The sequence below is a fragment of the Rousettus aegyptiacus genome, unplaced genomic scaffold (genome assembly GCF_014176215.1).
Source record: "Rousettus aegyptiacus isolate mRouAeg1 unplaced genomic scaffold, mRouAeg1.p scaffold_m13_p_13, whole genome shotgun sequence".
Taxonomy (NCBI): domain Eukaryota; kingdom Metazoa; phylum Chordata; class Mammalia; order Chiroptera; family Pteropodidae; genus Rousettus; species Rousettus aegyptiacus.
Window position 1 is genome coordinate 2,335,953 of NW_023416288.1, and position 16,384 is coordinate 2,352,336.

General features: G+C 41.6%; 1 protein-coding gene across 4 annotated transcripts in view; it reads left to right on the forward strand.

The window, feature by feature from the left end:
- ATXN7L1 (ataxin 7 like 1) overlaps nt 1-16,384 on the forward strand; it is a 213,167-nt gene that overhangs the window by 28,183 nt on the left and 168,600 nt on the right. The window contains exon 1 of one of the 4 annotated variants that reach the window (XM_036230282.1): nt 10,138-10,311. The exons of the other annotated variants lie outside the window; for them this stretch is intronic. The gene's annotated coding sequence lies outside the window, so the exon portion shown is untranslated. Of the gene's footprint in view, nt 1-10,137; nt 10,312-16,384 lie in introns of those variants that run through there. 4 annotated transcript variants of the gene reach the window in all.

A 16,384-nucleotide genomic window follows, 5' to 3' on the forward strand; every position in this document is an offset into this window, starting at 1 on the left:
GCCATAAAAGGGAATGAAGTACTGACACCTGCTACAACATGGATAAACCTTGAAAATGTTATGCTAAGTGAAAGAAGACAGAAGCAAAGGACCACATAGTGTATGATTCCATTTATATTAAACATCCAGAATAGACACAGAGATAGAAGTAGAATAATGGTTATCATGGGCTAGGAAAAGAGGTTCGTTGGGAAGTGTGGGGTTTCTTTTGGGAGTGGTGAATATTCTGGAATTAGATAGTGGTAATGGTTATGGAACATTGTGAATATATACAAACCACTGAATTACACCCTTTAAAATATTTAAGATGATGTTATATGAATTTTATCTTAGTAAAAATTTCAAAGAAAGATGTACCCTACTCTAATAGTTATTGCTACAGGATGACAATGTACATTGTTTTCCCTTTGAAGGCCCTTTCCAAGGCAGGACAAAAGACTTGCCGTAGAATAGGTACTTTCCAGAGAAGCTTGACATGACATGAAGACTAGAGCCTAGGAGCCAAGGTATTCTAGTTTTCCATTTCATGTTCCTGTCAGTCAGCCTCAGGCAAATTCCTCAGCCCTCAGCACTGTGTTTAAGTCATCTCCGAATTGGAGATCTTTAGTAAATGTCCCAGTGGTCTCTTGGCCCCACTCTAGATGCATTCCTTCTGGACTTTACCGAAAAAATTCGGATTGTTGTCTCATGCCCAAATTTGTCTGATCACAGAAAAATGTCCCTGAAAGGTTTCTGAGAAGACTCCAAGATTACCTTATTCCTTGGGTCCAGGACTTGGGGGTCAAAGGTACACCAGATGGAATTCCTGATACCAGGTGGGGTAGGTAAACCGAGAAGGGTGGCTTCCCTTCCAGTAAATTATTTGTTGTTTGTATTTGGAAATGGGCCCATGCATAGGACCCAGTGGGGGAGTACACCTCGTTTCCTTCTTGGGGTTTCTGGTCCTAGAGCCTGAGGAGATGCAGGGGAAGACAGGGAGGCTCCATGGCCCAGCGTTTGCCAGTTGGTGAATGATAGGTTTGGAAGCTGCATGCATGATGGTGGTGGGTGAGGGGAGGTGATGATCTGGAGAGGATATAAAAGGTAGAGCTGGAAGCAAGAGGTTACTCACATTCTGGCAGGAGATATCTGGGGATGGGGAAAGTTTAGAAAATGTGGCAGAGAGAGGTATGTTGGCAGGCTGGATGTGAGACACCAAATGCACCAGGCTTTTTAACCCCAGCAGTGTTCAGATTGGTCCCAGGCAGCCTCTCTCCCCTCTTAAGCTCTGGCCCTCCTGTCTTCCCCCCAGTGGTGGCCCTTGTCTGCACCCTCATTCACTAGAACCTTCATAGCAGCCTTCTAACTGATAACCGTCCTTCTAGTTACTTCCTGTCTGATCCAGCTTTACCATCTGAAAACCGATTTTTCCGAAGCTCAGATCCAGTTGTCACTCTGTTCCTCAAGTCATGTCAATGGCTTCCTAGGGTCTACTGAGTGAAGTGAACATATGGGCCTGCACACTGCCACAGCCTCGGCCCTGCTCACCTTCCCCTCTTGTTCCTCTGTTTCTGACTTCTGCCTCAGTCCGACTGTCAACTTTCTACTCATTCTTGAAGAGCAAGTTTAAATGAGATTTCCCTGATCCCAGCCCCATACACAATTAACCAAGTCCTCATCTATTTCCTAACACATTTCAGGTGGCTCTGTTATAGTATCTATTATATCGTATTATTGTTTCTTATTTCACTTGTCTTCCTTTCTAGTAGTCTCTGAGTTCCTTTAAGACAGGACTTGAATCTCATACATATCCCTCTTTCCCATGCCTAGCACACAGTAGGTGCTTAATAGATGTGTTTTCTCATGACTGTTCATGGGCTGTCTGAGTTTGAGGAGGTGTAGACTGCCAGTCCTCTCCATGCTGCGTTCAGCCCTCGTGGGGTATGGAAGTTCCTCCCTCGTTTCTAGGTACACTGAGCAGGGAGACAGGGAAGAATGTTCATCTCCCTACGCTCAAACTACCTAACAGCTGCCGTTCAGACGCCCCAGATGGACCATCCAATATAGGCCAAATGGCCAAAACAGACTCCTACATACTAATCAGATACCGTCTGGAACCCAGTCCAAGTGGGGAAGCTGCCAGCAATTACACCCGTGTGCCCAACAAATTGTGAGTGAGGTCCAGTAAAGAGTGTAGGGCTGAAGTATGGAAATCCCCAGGTTGGAGCTGGAGTGTTTAGGCCAGGAGAGATGCCAAACCATCAGGTAATCGTCTTCCAGGTTCAAGTTTGGATTTTCATTGCAAGTGCACAAAATCCACCAGCTTTTTTTTTTTTTCATGCAGCAGCAACAGCTTCCTAAAAACCTCTCAGCTGAGCCACTGCCCGTAACAGCATGCCATTTGGCCTTTGTAAAAGGCAAAAAGCTCTGTATTTGTATCTAGAACACCCACAGCCGAATGTGTCAGATGTTGGCTCATCTGGTGGGTTGCTTTGCATGGGGGCCTCCCACTGAGGCTGGCTCCCTAAAGTTGAGTGGGCAATTCGAATGGTTCTCCAGCAACTTTGAACTGAGGAATGCATGTTTGAGCAGGGATTGCCTTTCACAAAGCAATGGATTCCTTTCCTTTTCTGCTGAGAACAGTGAGGTTCCTAAGATTGTCTCTCGTGCAAGTGGAGAGGAAGCAGAAGCATGCCTGATCCAGCCTTCACATGGGCAGGTGGGTTGATAATGGCTCATTCCTAGATTCCCAGAGCCCTGGCTGGCGTGGTTCCCAGGGATCCAGGAGTTCAGGTCATCTCTGCATCACCCAGGGCTCTTGCTCCATTGCTAGACTCAGAGTAATTAAACGGGAGTAAAACATTCAGGGGAAAATTAAGTTCGCCAGCAATAGGCCCTTTATATTGTCTCTGCGGATTGAGCAGGGGCCTGATCCAGGGGTGAGGGAGATCAGTTTTATTACTTGGTTTCCCAGCTTCTGGTCCTAGCTGGGATTTCACAGAATCTAACAGATCTCTGCATTGCGACTTCCCTTGTATCAAAAAGGCTGAAAATCCCTGGGGGTGTGGCCTGTGTGGCAGCTGTTTCTCTTCTGGTTTCCAAGGATAATGTCAAGTGCCTCTGAGTGTGTGAAATTCTGGCTGAAAATGAATGATCAGAATGCTTTTTCCATTAAATCATTGCCCTTCTGGTACAGGTATTTCTCTAACAACCCTTATGCAAATAGCTGTGAAAAGTAGGAAGTGGTAAAATTTTCGAGTGTCATCGGCTCTTGGCAGCATTTGCAGCTGAAGCTTCTGATTTTCCACAAAAAAAAAAAAAAAAAAAAAAAGGAAGAAGAAGAAGAAGATGAAGAAAGAAAGTCAGACAGACCACCACCTTCCAGTGAGGCACGGGGCAGACCAGCCAGAAGGCCTGTGTCTTTTTTCCTGTCTGCCTCTTGGAGGACAGGATTATGTTAGAACACTGAGCCATTATGGGCCTCTAGGATCACATATTGTGCTTTATTGTCTACGCAGCCAATGTAAGTTATTGATTTGCAAATGGGCAGCATTCCTTTCCAACTCCCTTGAAGGAGACTAGAGGGAAGCTCTTTTCTGAGGGAGAAGACTTGGGTCATTCTTTGCACAAACACTTCCTGTGCAGCCAACTCCTGCTTTTAGGACCCGCGCCACAGCAAGAGATTGCTCTGGAATGGGGTTCATTCGCGAGGGAGGTGAGCTCTTGGCAAATGTCCTCAAAAGCCCAGCATGCCTGCCACTCTTCCCACAGGGGCTGCGAGCTTAGCATCAGCTCACTACGTAAGTGAAGAAGGGTGGGCCAAGACTTGCACACCGTGGCCGAGTCCACCTTCCACAGAGACTGTGAATGAGTTTCACAGGCAGTCCATCTGTCCTTGGGCCAGCTCTGTCTGTGGATCCCTTCTCATGCATCTACCTCCTTCTCATCTTTCCCTCTATCATGTGGCACTACATTCTGGTTCCCCTTTCTCTTTGTGCTGGAGAGGGGTGTGGTGGGGGCAGGGAGGTGGTGTAGTGGTTCCGGCAACTCTTAAAACAGCCAGGTCGTAAGTATCCTTTCTATCTGCCACATTTCTTGCCTCTAAGATATGCACTATTTTCACAATTTTCACATCTCTAGAGTTAAGATGTGTCTTAAAGTCGCTGTGTCATAATTTAACTGGTCAGTTGGGTTTTTATTTCTTACTAGTACATAAAATAATGCTGCATCTTATGGCATTTAGATTTAAAGAAATGGGGAGTAATCAGAAGGCCAGTCAGTGGTCTGATTACTATCTTCAAGATAACCTCAAATGCACAGATAGTCTTCGAGTATCTGTTCAGGGGTCGGATGCTGTGAAGGGCCCCGCCTGTCTTTTCTGTCTCCCAGGTCCAGAACTTCCTTTTGGGGTCCATATGCCACCTAATCATATTCACCATCTGTCCCTGGTAATTCACTTTGCCTTCACCTTATCTCTGGAAGAATCACGTCCACTGTCCACCGGGCACTGGGGACCTCAATCACCCTGCCATTTAAATACTGACATCCCTTTTTTCCTAATTGTTCTCTCCTGGGCTTTTAGCATCTTCACCTCCGTTTCTTAGGTTGTTTTTCAGGTCCTTGGATTATTTTGGTTGTTTGGGTGCCCTTGCGGCTCTTGTGTGATTCAGAGACTTACAATCTTCTGGTATAATAGGACTTCCAGCTAAGCAGATACTATCTCTCACATGATAGAAACATACTTTACTGGCAGTCATTTGCCCCTGTTGTTACTGTGGTATGCAAACTAATTAGTAATCTGAGGGCAGTGCTTGGTGATTTGGACCTGCTAAAATTTTGACCAGCGGAAGTTCCCCATTTCTGTTGCTGTTCATAAGGTTCCAGAATATTTGTTTCTGGGCCATAGACATATTCCCTTCATTTGGAAGGTCCAGGTTCCCTGTGGGCTTATCCCTGAGCCCTCATCCCACACTCCTCCTCGAGCCCCCCAGGTCTGGGTCACTTGCCCCTCTCAGTGGCACTGCCCTCCTTTGAATTTATTCTGGGGCTGCAGCCTGTGCCTGCTCCTTTGTCCCTGGTCCCCTTGATTACCACAAGATCGACTTACCTCAGAAGGAGCTAGTTCTCACACATTTAAAGACCACTTTCCCCTCCCACTTTCATCCCTTAATTAGTTACCTCAGGAAAGTTCTGAGGGATTTTACCTGCTTCTGTTCTTCCCTCTAAAAAAAAAAAAAAAGAGAGAGAGAAATAAGGGTCCCGCTAGCCAGACTTCTCTAAAGAGTTTTTTGTTTGTTTGTTTGTTTTTTAAGAAAAATTATAGCCTCTGTCACCTGTCCTGTGAAAGTCCCCCTCAGGATTTGTCAATAGGGTTTTACTATCCTTTAGGAAAATCAAATCTATTTTGGTTTCATGAAGGGCCAGAAAAGCTCCTGCTGGTCAGAATAGAAATTGAGTCCATTTTGTAGGGACATATACTCCAAGTTCCAAACAAGAACTTACAAATGAACTTTTGGAACAAAACCAGTTTGTAAGGTGAGGAACTACTTCTCCAGCCAATGGTAAAACTGAAATGCTAGTTTACTGAAGTCTAAGCCGAAATACTGACGTGCTAAATCCGATTAGTGCCCTCAGAGAGTCATCCCACCAACCTTATCCCCTTTACCTAGGGGAACTTTTTTTTTTTAATTACAAAAATAAATTATAAAATTATAAAATGACGACAACCACCACCAGAGGGGCATGGAGTAAAGAAAGTGCTCCCCCACCCACCCACTGGCGCCCTGTACAGCCATTTGAAGTCATGTTTTTAAAGACACTAATGATACAGGAAACTATAATAAAATATTCAGTGAACCACATATGATACAAAGCTGTATTCAGTATGTTCCAAAATTATTATTTCCACATTTTATTATGAGAAAATTTTAAATATACGGCATTGTTGAAAGAATTTTACAGTGAACTCTCCCTTTGGCAGTAGTTCTGCCATTAATGTTTTATACTTGTATGTGTGTATATATGTGTGTGTGTGTATGTGTACATATATATATACACACACACATAAATATAAAGGTAGACTGAAACACTTCATTTCTTAGCCAGATTTTACTTAGATCTCTTTGTATGGAACCCAAAGAAGACCCGTTCAGGTTGAAGGAGGAGGACCAGATGGCCCTGAGGTGAACGCTGAGGTACTTCTGAGGCACTCAGGGCTCCTAGGGACAGGGATTGAGAAGCCCTTGACTTAAAGATGTCTCTAACATCTCAATAAGGTAGTTCTGTGACCTTGTCCTTTTAAATGTTCACTGCTCCGCAGGAATCTATGATAAAACTATTTGTAAGTAGTGTCACAGGATACGCAGCACCCTCCTGTCTCCAGGGCACTGGACATGGTGAGCATGGCACACACTGTCCCAGCCTCTCTTTCCCGTTGGGGAGGCAGGAATGGTGGTTTTCACTGCCTCTTAGAAAAGGGATGGATTTGTTGATTTATGGGTTAAGAGCCTTGAGATGGGAGTCCTCACAACAGAGGTTCTGTAAGAATACAGGAATTTGCCTTCCCACATTGTTTGCTTTTGATTTACTGTTTTGATGTAAGGCTGCTGTATGACTCAGATGTTATCTTCCTTTGCCAAATCACGCATTAGGTATGTATAACATTTCCCACACAGCGACATATTATCCTCGTCCACAGTCACCACCAGCCACACCCCATACCTCCACAGGAGGAGGGGGAAAGAAGGTAAAAATTTCTAGTCGCAAATTGAGGCATGCCCCAGGTGTGAGACTGTGTTTTTCAAAGTTGTCATCTTTGTTATTGATGATGTTTGCAGAATAAGACCATTTTTCAAAAAACTCCTAAGCAAAAGTCTGATCGATAGAATAGATAAACTGGAACCCCAGCTCTGGTTGAGGGATGGGATGAGGAGGGTCGAAGACCCTCTGGAAATCCCTCCAACTCCTTCTGCCAGAGTCCCCGGTTGTGGGACAGACCTTGGTGTCATTTCTAGTTCTACCTCCTATATTTGGTATGACCTGGAACAAGTGACAACCTCCCAGAGCCTCCCTTTCTTCATCAGTAAAGTGAGCTTGCAGCTGCCATCTTTGAGTGAAGCACTTGGAATGTCCTCAGCGATAAAGACTCTTCTATGACCGCCTACTTAGAACACCCGGCACCAAAGGGGGAGCCTCAGGCTTCCGCACAGCCTTCACATGAGGAATGTTTTAGAAAACCTGACTCTACCCAAAACTTAGGGAGTAGTTTGTAATAATTAGATATTTTCTTTTTAATTCCTTCTTTCTAGAGAAGGTCCTTGTAAGGTCATCATAATATAAGTCGTTAAGTGCTTGTGATTTTGCTTGGAATGTAAACGACATTCTGTCTCGGCTTGTTCAGAAAGGAAGTTTTAATGCTTTCCCCTCTAGTGTATATAGCTCTGCTTTGGTAAGTGAGTTTTGGTAATTCCCACTGAAGTCTACAATTTTGGTCAATATTGAAGACGGGGAAGCTGGCAGTAGGGTGGATCGTCTCTGTGAGTGTGTATTTGTGGGTGTTTTGTAGCTGTTAATTAAATCGTCATAAAATTACGTGGTTATTACTCTTCCCTCCTCCATATTGGCCCATAGGAGCTTTATCTCTGTGTGGGAAGTGGCTATATTTTCACTTTGCTATTTGAGGACTGAGCCTGTCAGAGGTATTGATTGTCTTCTCCATTTGCTCATCTTCCCTTGTGAAAAAACAAATAAGACCGCTTATCTAGTATTTAAATTTTCTTTTCATTTATTCTGCCAAAGGCATTATCCCACAAAGGCATAATTTGAAAAGTATCTTTATAGAAAATAACTCATTGCGTAAGCTGTGAATACCCTTGCCATGAATACCATGTGTTTCTCCTATAGAAATCGCTGATGTTCACAACGTCTTGTCTCCTTAGGTAAGTGTTCTAGCTTCCAAACACTGTGCTTTCCCTCCCATTCACTCCTTCCTCTCTTTGGGCTCTGCCTTTGATAAACTGTGAACTGTGTGAGCTTGGCCTCAGCCTTCTCTTCTGTAAAATGAGAGGAATAGTTTTTTGAATGGATGAAACGTGATATTACATATAAAGTGCTTAGCACAGTATTTGGCATGTAGTATATATGCTTGATAAACAGCTCTTATTGTTACTACTCTTCATTGTCTTCTCAGTTCTCATGTTCATATATTCATCAGTCTCACTGGTTAGTTAGACTGGTTTACCTGGTTACAACTAGGACTTTTCTGTATTTTTCTCATCCAAGACTTTTCATGGAATTCAAAGCAAGCACAGCCCCCTTCAAGATGCTTAGTGTGTCTGAGGTCTTTCTGGTTCGTGGTCAGCCATGGATAACTCTAAGCCTTGGTCTTCTAACAAGTTATCCTCCCTTTCTCCAGGGATGGGAAGAATTGATGTCACCTGGCTGCCTTAAAACATCAGCAGGGCTGTGCCTGGATCTGGATACCAGATTCCTTGACTACTTATATGCCAAAAATGTAATTTATGCCCTCTGCCAATCCCAATCCTGATCTATAAGCCATTCATAAGAAAGCAGTATGACAATTCAGTTTCAGAGTCCAGGTTTGAAGCTAATCAACCTGAGGTCAACTCCTGACCCCACCACTTACTGACTGTATGATATTGGACAAATTGCATAAATTTTGGGGGCTTCAGTTTTCTCATCTATCAAATAGAGATAATATACTGGTTTATTATTTAGGGGTCTGCATTCCTGAAACCCAAATACTTTGAAAACTATAAGGTTTTTTCCTGAGTTTGAGGCATACTAATATGATACCAAAATCTGATCAGAATTGACATGTGGCTATTTGTTATACAAATATATAACAATTTGGATATATTTGTTATATCCAAATTAGTACGAATAGTCCTATAAGTTTCATTGCAGAAATATTAATATTTTTTATTATAAGATGTGGTCCCAGACTCTGCTGTGGTGTTATGTACAATAATATGTATCATATTACCTTACTAAAATCTGACAAATTCTAATTTAAGAAACTCAGTGAGCCCAAGAGTTTTAGATATGGTATTGTGAATCTATAGTCGCTACTTTGTAAGGTTGTTGGAAAGATTAAACAAGCGGTTTTATGTGGAGCTCTTAGAATAATAGTTGCTGGACTGGAAGTACTCATGTTAGTAGCCGTTATTATCCTAAAGACATGAAAAAATACCATGTTCTTAAGTATGAATGGTTTATTTTACCTCAATAAAAATGTTTTTTTTTTATTGTTGGTTTAAATGTTTAATGAATGATATAAAAATGAACTTTACTTCCTGAAAAAAGAACGTATGCTGTTTATTTTGGAAAGAGACTTAGAATTCAAAGTCAGTTTAAACAAATATGAATGCCACTCACTGACTGTCAGATTTTTTTCTGTACTCTTGATCACCAGAGCTTGCTTATGCCAACAAAGACAAAATCCCTAGCCTTTCCTTTTCAACCTTCCCTTCCATTCTGCATGCATCAGACATGGATCGGAGTGGGGTCCAAGACTGCCTTGCTCGGAGATGATGTTTCGCAGACACCTTTAGCTCAGGTGGTCTCTAATGTCTCTCATCTTTTTCAGACCTTTGTCCTCTGTGTCAAATCCTATCAGTTCTTATTTTGGGAACTCACCTTCCAACATGGGGAGAAAACCTAAATTTGCACATTAGAACTATGTAGTCATAGAATTGCATAGTTGAGAAGGATCCCAGCTCGTTTTATAGGTAAAGCAGCCGGGGTCTGGAGATCAAAGTGTAGTGTTCAGTAGCGCTGGTGACAGACCTCAAGCCAGAACCCAGGTCTCCAAGCTAGCGTTCTTACGAAATTTTTAATGTGCTTTTTTCTTTTCAAAGTAATAATGCGCAGTTTAAACGCCAAATAGCAAAAACTTAATCAAATAGCAGTCCTTTGCCCCATTTCTACCCACTCCTGGTCTCATCCCCCTGAAGGCAATCACTCTTTACTCTTTTAGCTATTTCTACTAGTTTTACTTTATGTCTCTATGAAATATGCTCATATGGGTATTTTTTCATTTATCAATTTTAGATTTTTCAGTTACAGGAGAGAATGGCTTGGCCCTTGCTCCCCTCAGCCCCACTTTCCTACCCCTCCCCCCCCCCCGGTCCCCCCCTCCCCTGCCCTCATCCCTTCCTTTGGCTGAGTCATAGTTCCCAGTTAAGGGTCTGTGGTTACAGTAAGCTTATGTAAATACAGAGTATCTGAATCTGTGTCCTTCCCGAGTCAGAAACCACGTTCAGAAAGTGAGGGGCACCACATCCAAATTTATTTGGTTTCTGGGTTTCCGAGGTAAGTAGTGGGAGTTCAGAGAGTAAGGAACAGATCCTCAAAAAAATATCCAAATGTATTTACTTTCAGAGGATGGAGAGTGAGGGTTTTAGAGAGTTGGGGCGCTTGCGTGGTTTACTGCAGAGCCAAGGAGTATTTACCTCTGTGTTTCTTTAAAGTCTGCGTAATATATGTATTAACTATATATTCATTTATCAATTTTAGTCATTAGTGTTTACATTTCCTCTCATATGCAGGTTTTTGCATGTATTAAAGTTAATGATTACTTTGTGGTTTTTCCTTTAATTCTTTTCTGTATGCAACATGTCCATTAAATTGGACATGTCCTGTCAGTATTTTTTTCTCAGCTGACCAGACATATCAGATAACCCATCAAGTCTCCTGTATTTTCTGGAGCACAGTTAGACACCAGGCCTGCTATGCGACTGCCCTCTGAGGCCTCCCTCCCCTGCTTGGTGCTGGCCTGTCCTTCCTACTTGATTTACTCCCTGTTTTGCTAAAACGCATCTTCCAGGTGCATACTGCGTCGATGGTTAAGTTTTTGAAATATGAAAATGTCTTTAATCTGCCTTCATGCTTAATTAAAATTTGGTGGCTATAGAATTTTCAAAGTTGGAAATAGTTTTCCCTCAGAATTTTAAGGGCATTTTTGTATTGTCTTCTAGTTCTAGTCACTCTTAATATTAGATTCCAGTCCTTGCATGTGACTTGTTTTGCTACCTGAAAGCTTTTAAAATCTTCTCTTTATCATCTCACATCTAAAATTTCTTGATAATGTGCCATAGAGGTCTTTTTTCTTTCTTTGTAGTTGGGTACTCCACAGGTGAGCCCATTAAAATTGGAAATACGTGTTCTTTTATTCTGGAAAGTACTATTGTATTGTGTTTTTTTTTGATCATTTCCTCCTTCCTATTTACTTTTTTCTCTCTTTCTGGAATTCCTATTTGTCATATATCGGACCTTATAGGTTCTAAATCTGTCTCTTTTTGCCATTTATTTTCTTCTTTTGGAGAGTTATTGTATTTATCTTGCAAACCTTCCATTGAAATTTTATTTCGCCTATCACGTTTTTAATTTTTAAGAACTCTTGATTATCCTCTACTTGTTTCCTCACTGTTGCTCCCTGCTTTTGATTGATCTGAGTTTACTATGACCCACTTTCTGAAGTTCTCTTCTGCTCATTATGTGGTTCCTACATTTCTCTATTCTTGGCAGTTGTCTCAGTCTCTTTCATGATAGTGGCTTTCATCAAATATCTGGTGATCTTTGGCCATTTGTATTTGAGAGTGAGGCTTAAACAGCTTAGAGATTCTGGGTGTTTCCGAGGTGCTTTTGTATAGGGAAATTGCATTGCCAGCTCACTATTTCTTTGGAGAATTTTCGGTTATTAGCACATGGAGGACTTTTCTGTGAGTGGAGAGGATGCTTTTGACTCATTAGCTGCCAGATTTGGGCTTGATGTTGCTTTTTGGTTTTGTTTGTCTTTTTAAGTAAAGGTGGGAGATTTTTACTTCACTTGCCCACCTTCACCCCATTACTTCTTATGACCAGCAGAAGAATAGTTTGGTAAAAAAGAATAGTTTGCCAGAAACACGAGGTAGCTAACTGGTTTGGTAAAAAAGAATAGTTTGCCAGAAACACGAGGTAGCTAGCTGGTCACACAGTTGGGTCACACTCTACTGCTTATAAAATACTCTGATGTATGTCAGCCCATTTCACTTTTCACAGCCACCCAATGAAGAAAGGCAGGGAAATTGCAGTGTTTTTATTACCACTTCACAGATGAGAAACTGAGGCTCAGAATCAAGTGGCTTGCCCAGTAGCCCATGGCTAAGTGATGATGGGATCTGTGACTACACTCTCATTTCTATTCTCCTAGCAAGTTGTTTATAAGTGAATGTCAGATGCTCAACATGATCCATTAGGGAAGGGAAACACTAAAATTTCTAATGCTAGCAATTTTTTTCTTTTTTCTTTAATTAATACTTTATTTTTTAGAGCAGTTTCAGGTTCACAGCAATTCTAATTATTTTTAGCTCATGCTTTTAATTGAAATTTTAAAATCTTTTTTTCATAATATTCCTAATATTTTATAAATTATAATCAGAGAATAGCGTGTGCACGTAATTTATAATTAAATACACATAGGTTGTGTGTCAGCTTCGAAAATTTTAACTGAAAAGGGTACATGTTTAAAATAGCTTGGGGGTCACTTTGAGGAAGAGTCTTAATAATACTGGCGGTTAACAGAGCATTCTGTCCCTGTATCTTCCTTTTACTATTTGTGATTTTGGGTAAGGAAATTTTACCAGTGTGTGTGTTTTTTTTTATATTGCACCACAGCCTTGTGAAGAGATAACTTTGATATTATAAAGATTCATAGACTTACACAGGCTGCCTGGTGTCAAGTCTCTGTGCCTACAGCAGGCCACCAGAAGCTGTATGGGGTTCACACATTTTGAGTATGTGCAACGTCACAATGTAGCAAAACTGCATCTCCGGCATCAAGCAAAATAGAGAATTCATTATACAAAAGGAAAATGAGGTGTTCCACAAATCGGTTCATATAAGTGCTGTGAGAACTGTAGCAATAATCACAGTTTACTGTGTGGAGCACTGACTTCCTTCGTGGCAGCCTGCACATGCAGGATCTCATTTAATCCTCACTCTTTTCATTTCTGTTTTTCAGATAAAGGAACCAAAGGTGAGAAAGGTTAAATAATTTTCCCATGGTCATGGTGGAACCACCATTTGAACCAAGCTCCCTGTTTCCAGAAACCGTGCTTGTAACCACTCTACTCTTCCACCTATAAAATGAGTTCTATATTTTTACCTTTAGTGATGACTCACCTCTCTCAGATGTCCATATAACCAATCTTTTATGGAGTTAAAAGGAACCTAGAGATCTCCTAGTCCATTCACTTTCCCAAGGCGAAGTTGGGATGGATGGATGGATGGGTGGATGGATGGATGGATGGATGGATGGATGGATGGATGGATGGAAGGAACAAATAGATACATATCCGTATACATATTTTTTAATAGTGACACATAATGCTTTTCTGAACCATTTGAAGACAAGTTACATTCTTTATTGTACTTCACCAGTTACTTTATCATGTCTGTCTAAGAGGAGGGCTATTCTCTTACATAATCTCAGTACAGTTATCAATTTCAGTACCTATAACCTCTAAGCATTTACTTTAATGTAATCAGAAGAAACCACCAGCCAACAGTGGTTTATAGTCTTCTGCACACTTAGCGATAGGCTTCCATTTTCATGTGGTTTGCGTATAGCAATTTTCAAGTCTGATTGTTCCAGTCTTACTAAAACTGCCTTCTCCTGTATCACTACTAGGTAGAGGGTGCATATTGACATTTTTGTTTCAATCAGATATTTACTTTCTGCCTTTATTAGGATCTTTACTCTCTCATCAGAGAGTAAAATTAAACACCCCACCCCACTCCTAGGCCTTAGAGATAAAAGAGTAAACGCCAGTATAATGTAATACTTTCCTAGTACGGTAGAAAAATGTTGCCTTATGTCTACAGTCCTTAAAGAGGACAAGCTCTCGGTTACATAAAATGTCAATGGCACCCTCTTAGCCCAGCTTCCCCCTGATTGACTTTCACCATGAACTCTGTCAGCTAGGGTAATAAGTGACCCATGCCTGTGCTCCCTTGATTGTTTTCTAAACTCTGAGGTCACTTATTTGTGACACCTGTCATCAGCTTCATCTCACCCTGCTCCCCACACTCTGAGGGTTTCCTAGAGTTCTTGGCTTCTCCTACCTAGGAAGCAGACATTCCAGAACATTCCTGAACATTCCAGCTCACAGCTGGAGGCAAGTCTCGACAGGCATATTTCCCAGTTGGAGGCCTGTACTTGCCGAGAGTAGATGTGGTAAGGGCACCAGTGATTTGGGGAAAACTTCTCAGTGGCTAAACCCCTTCCTGAGGGGTATGGGGTATCCTTGTGCTCCAGGTGGGGGAGGGAGCCTGGCATTACAGGGGTGCTGTGCTTGGAAGTTTTCAGCAGCAGGAAAATCACATTTATGAGTTTGGAATCGGAACCATTTCCCACTGAGAATTTTGTAATGTTTCATCTTTGCCCTCTCCACCTTAATTTCCCTCATTTTGAGTTGCTTTGCCACTCCATTTTTCCTATTAAAAGCTTGTATATGTAAAAATTTCAAAGTTATCCATTATTTTTTAAATTAAGTTTTATTTTGTCAGAGTTTTGTAAAAACATAGTTTAAAAGCCAAACAGCAGTGCCCTTCTCAGCCCCTGTCCAGCCCCCAGCCCCACTCCCCAGAACAACCTCTTTAAATCTTTTCACTGTTTCTTCTAGTATTGATCTCCATAATTAGATGCTTATACTGCAGTCCCTGATTGATAGGTCTTAAGTATTGCCTACTGGCTTCCTGTTAGAGGAATTTGGCCCCCTTGCACCACCCACCCTCACTTCCCCTCCTCAGTAGAGTTATACATCAAGTGGGATGAAATCTGTGGTAAGTGTTACAGTACGATGATGATTTAAATATCACTCACTAGAGAGCCAACTATTGTACTGGAATTACACTTCATTTCTTATACAACATTTTGTTTTTCTCAGAGTTAATTGCCTTTAAAATATTGCTTAGTTTACTACATACTTGTTACACATTCTTTCCAATGCCCCCTGTAGATCTTTCAAATGCCTACCAATGCCCTTTGCCAAATGCTCGCAAGCATCATGTAACATCAGTTCAGCCCTGCCCTCCATCTCCTAAATCTTCCATCCTTCTACTCCAAATTAGATTTGCATTCTCTAGGTATCATCCAAGGACTTCCCTTCACTGCACCTTTGTGTCTTATATCCCTATTTTTCTCAGACCCTAGGTCTTCCTCTTTTATACTTAACCCTTTTATTTGGGAGGGAGCTCATCCTCCAGCAGCTCCTAAGAAAGGGAACACAGGAAGCAAATTTTTTGAGGCTAAATAGGTCTGAAAGTGCCTTTGACCTCCCTCAACCTGAATGATGGTTAGTTGGATATAGAATTAGTGGTTAAAAATAATTTCCCCTCCAAATTTTGAAGGTAACACTTCGCTGCCTTCCAGCTTCTGGAGTTGCTAATGAAATGTCTAATGCCATTCTGAGTCCTTAATGTGAAAGTTCTCTCTGTGAAAGTTTATAAGATCGCCTCTTTATCATTCAGAATAACATGCCTTTCTCGGGAGCTTCCTTCCTTCCTTCCTTCCTTCCTTCCTTCCTTCCTTCCTTCCTTCCTTCCTTCCTTCCTTCCTTCTTTTATTCTTTCCTTCTTCCCTTCCTCCTTCCTTCCCTCCCTCCCATTCTCCCATCCTTCTATGTCCATTCATTGAATTGATCACTCATTGAGAGCTTTCAATCTAAAGATTCCTTTCCTTGATTCTGGAATGTATTCATATTTTAAATGATTCCTTTGATTGTTTCTCCTGTTCCTTCTTTCTGGAACTCCCAGTTAGTTCATTAATTGTTGGCCAACCTAGACTGACCTCTAAGTCCTTACCCTTTTCTCTTAAGTCTGCTCTACTTTCCAGACGATTTCCTTAACTCTGTCCTCCAGTGTCTTCCATTGGATTTTTAAAATTTTAGTTCATAATTTTTTTTAATTTCTAGGAGTTCTTCCTATTCTGATTCTTTTTCAGAGCACCTTGTTCCCTAGATGTGCAGTATCTTATATCGTTGCTGATGTTAATTATAGGGTTTCTCTCTCTTTCTCTGTTTTCTTATTCTTCCTGAATTGGCTTTGAGTAACTTTCCTCATGATTTTGGTCTCACTTTTTCATTTTGGGAGGCTTTCTTCAAATGTCTGCTGATTTTTATCAATAGAGGATCATCTTTTTCTGAAGGCCCTGGGGCCATGCCATTTGCCCTGCGTGGGAAGTATAAACTATGGAGGCAGGGGCTGGGTCCACTGTTCAGGACGTGGACTTTCACTTCATTCCCTGTATTCATACAGCTCTACAATCTGCCCTGACAGGAGCCAGCCTACAGCAGTTCCTCCCGAGAATAAGGCTCTCCTTCCCTCAATGGAACTGGGGCAGAGA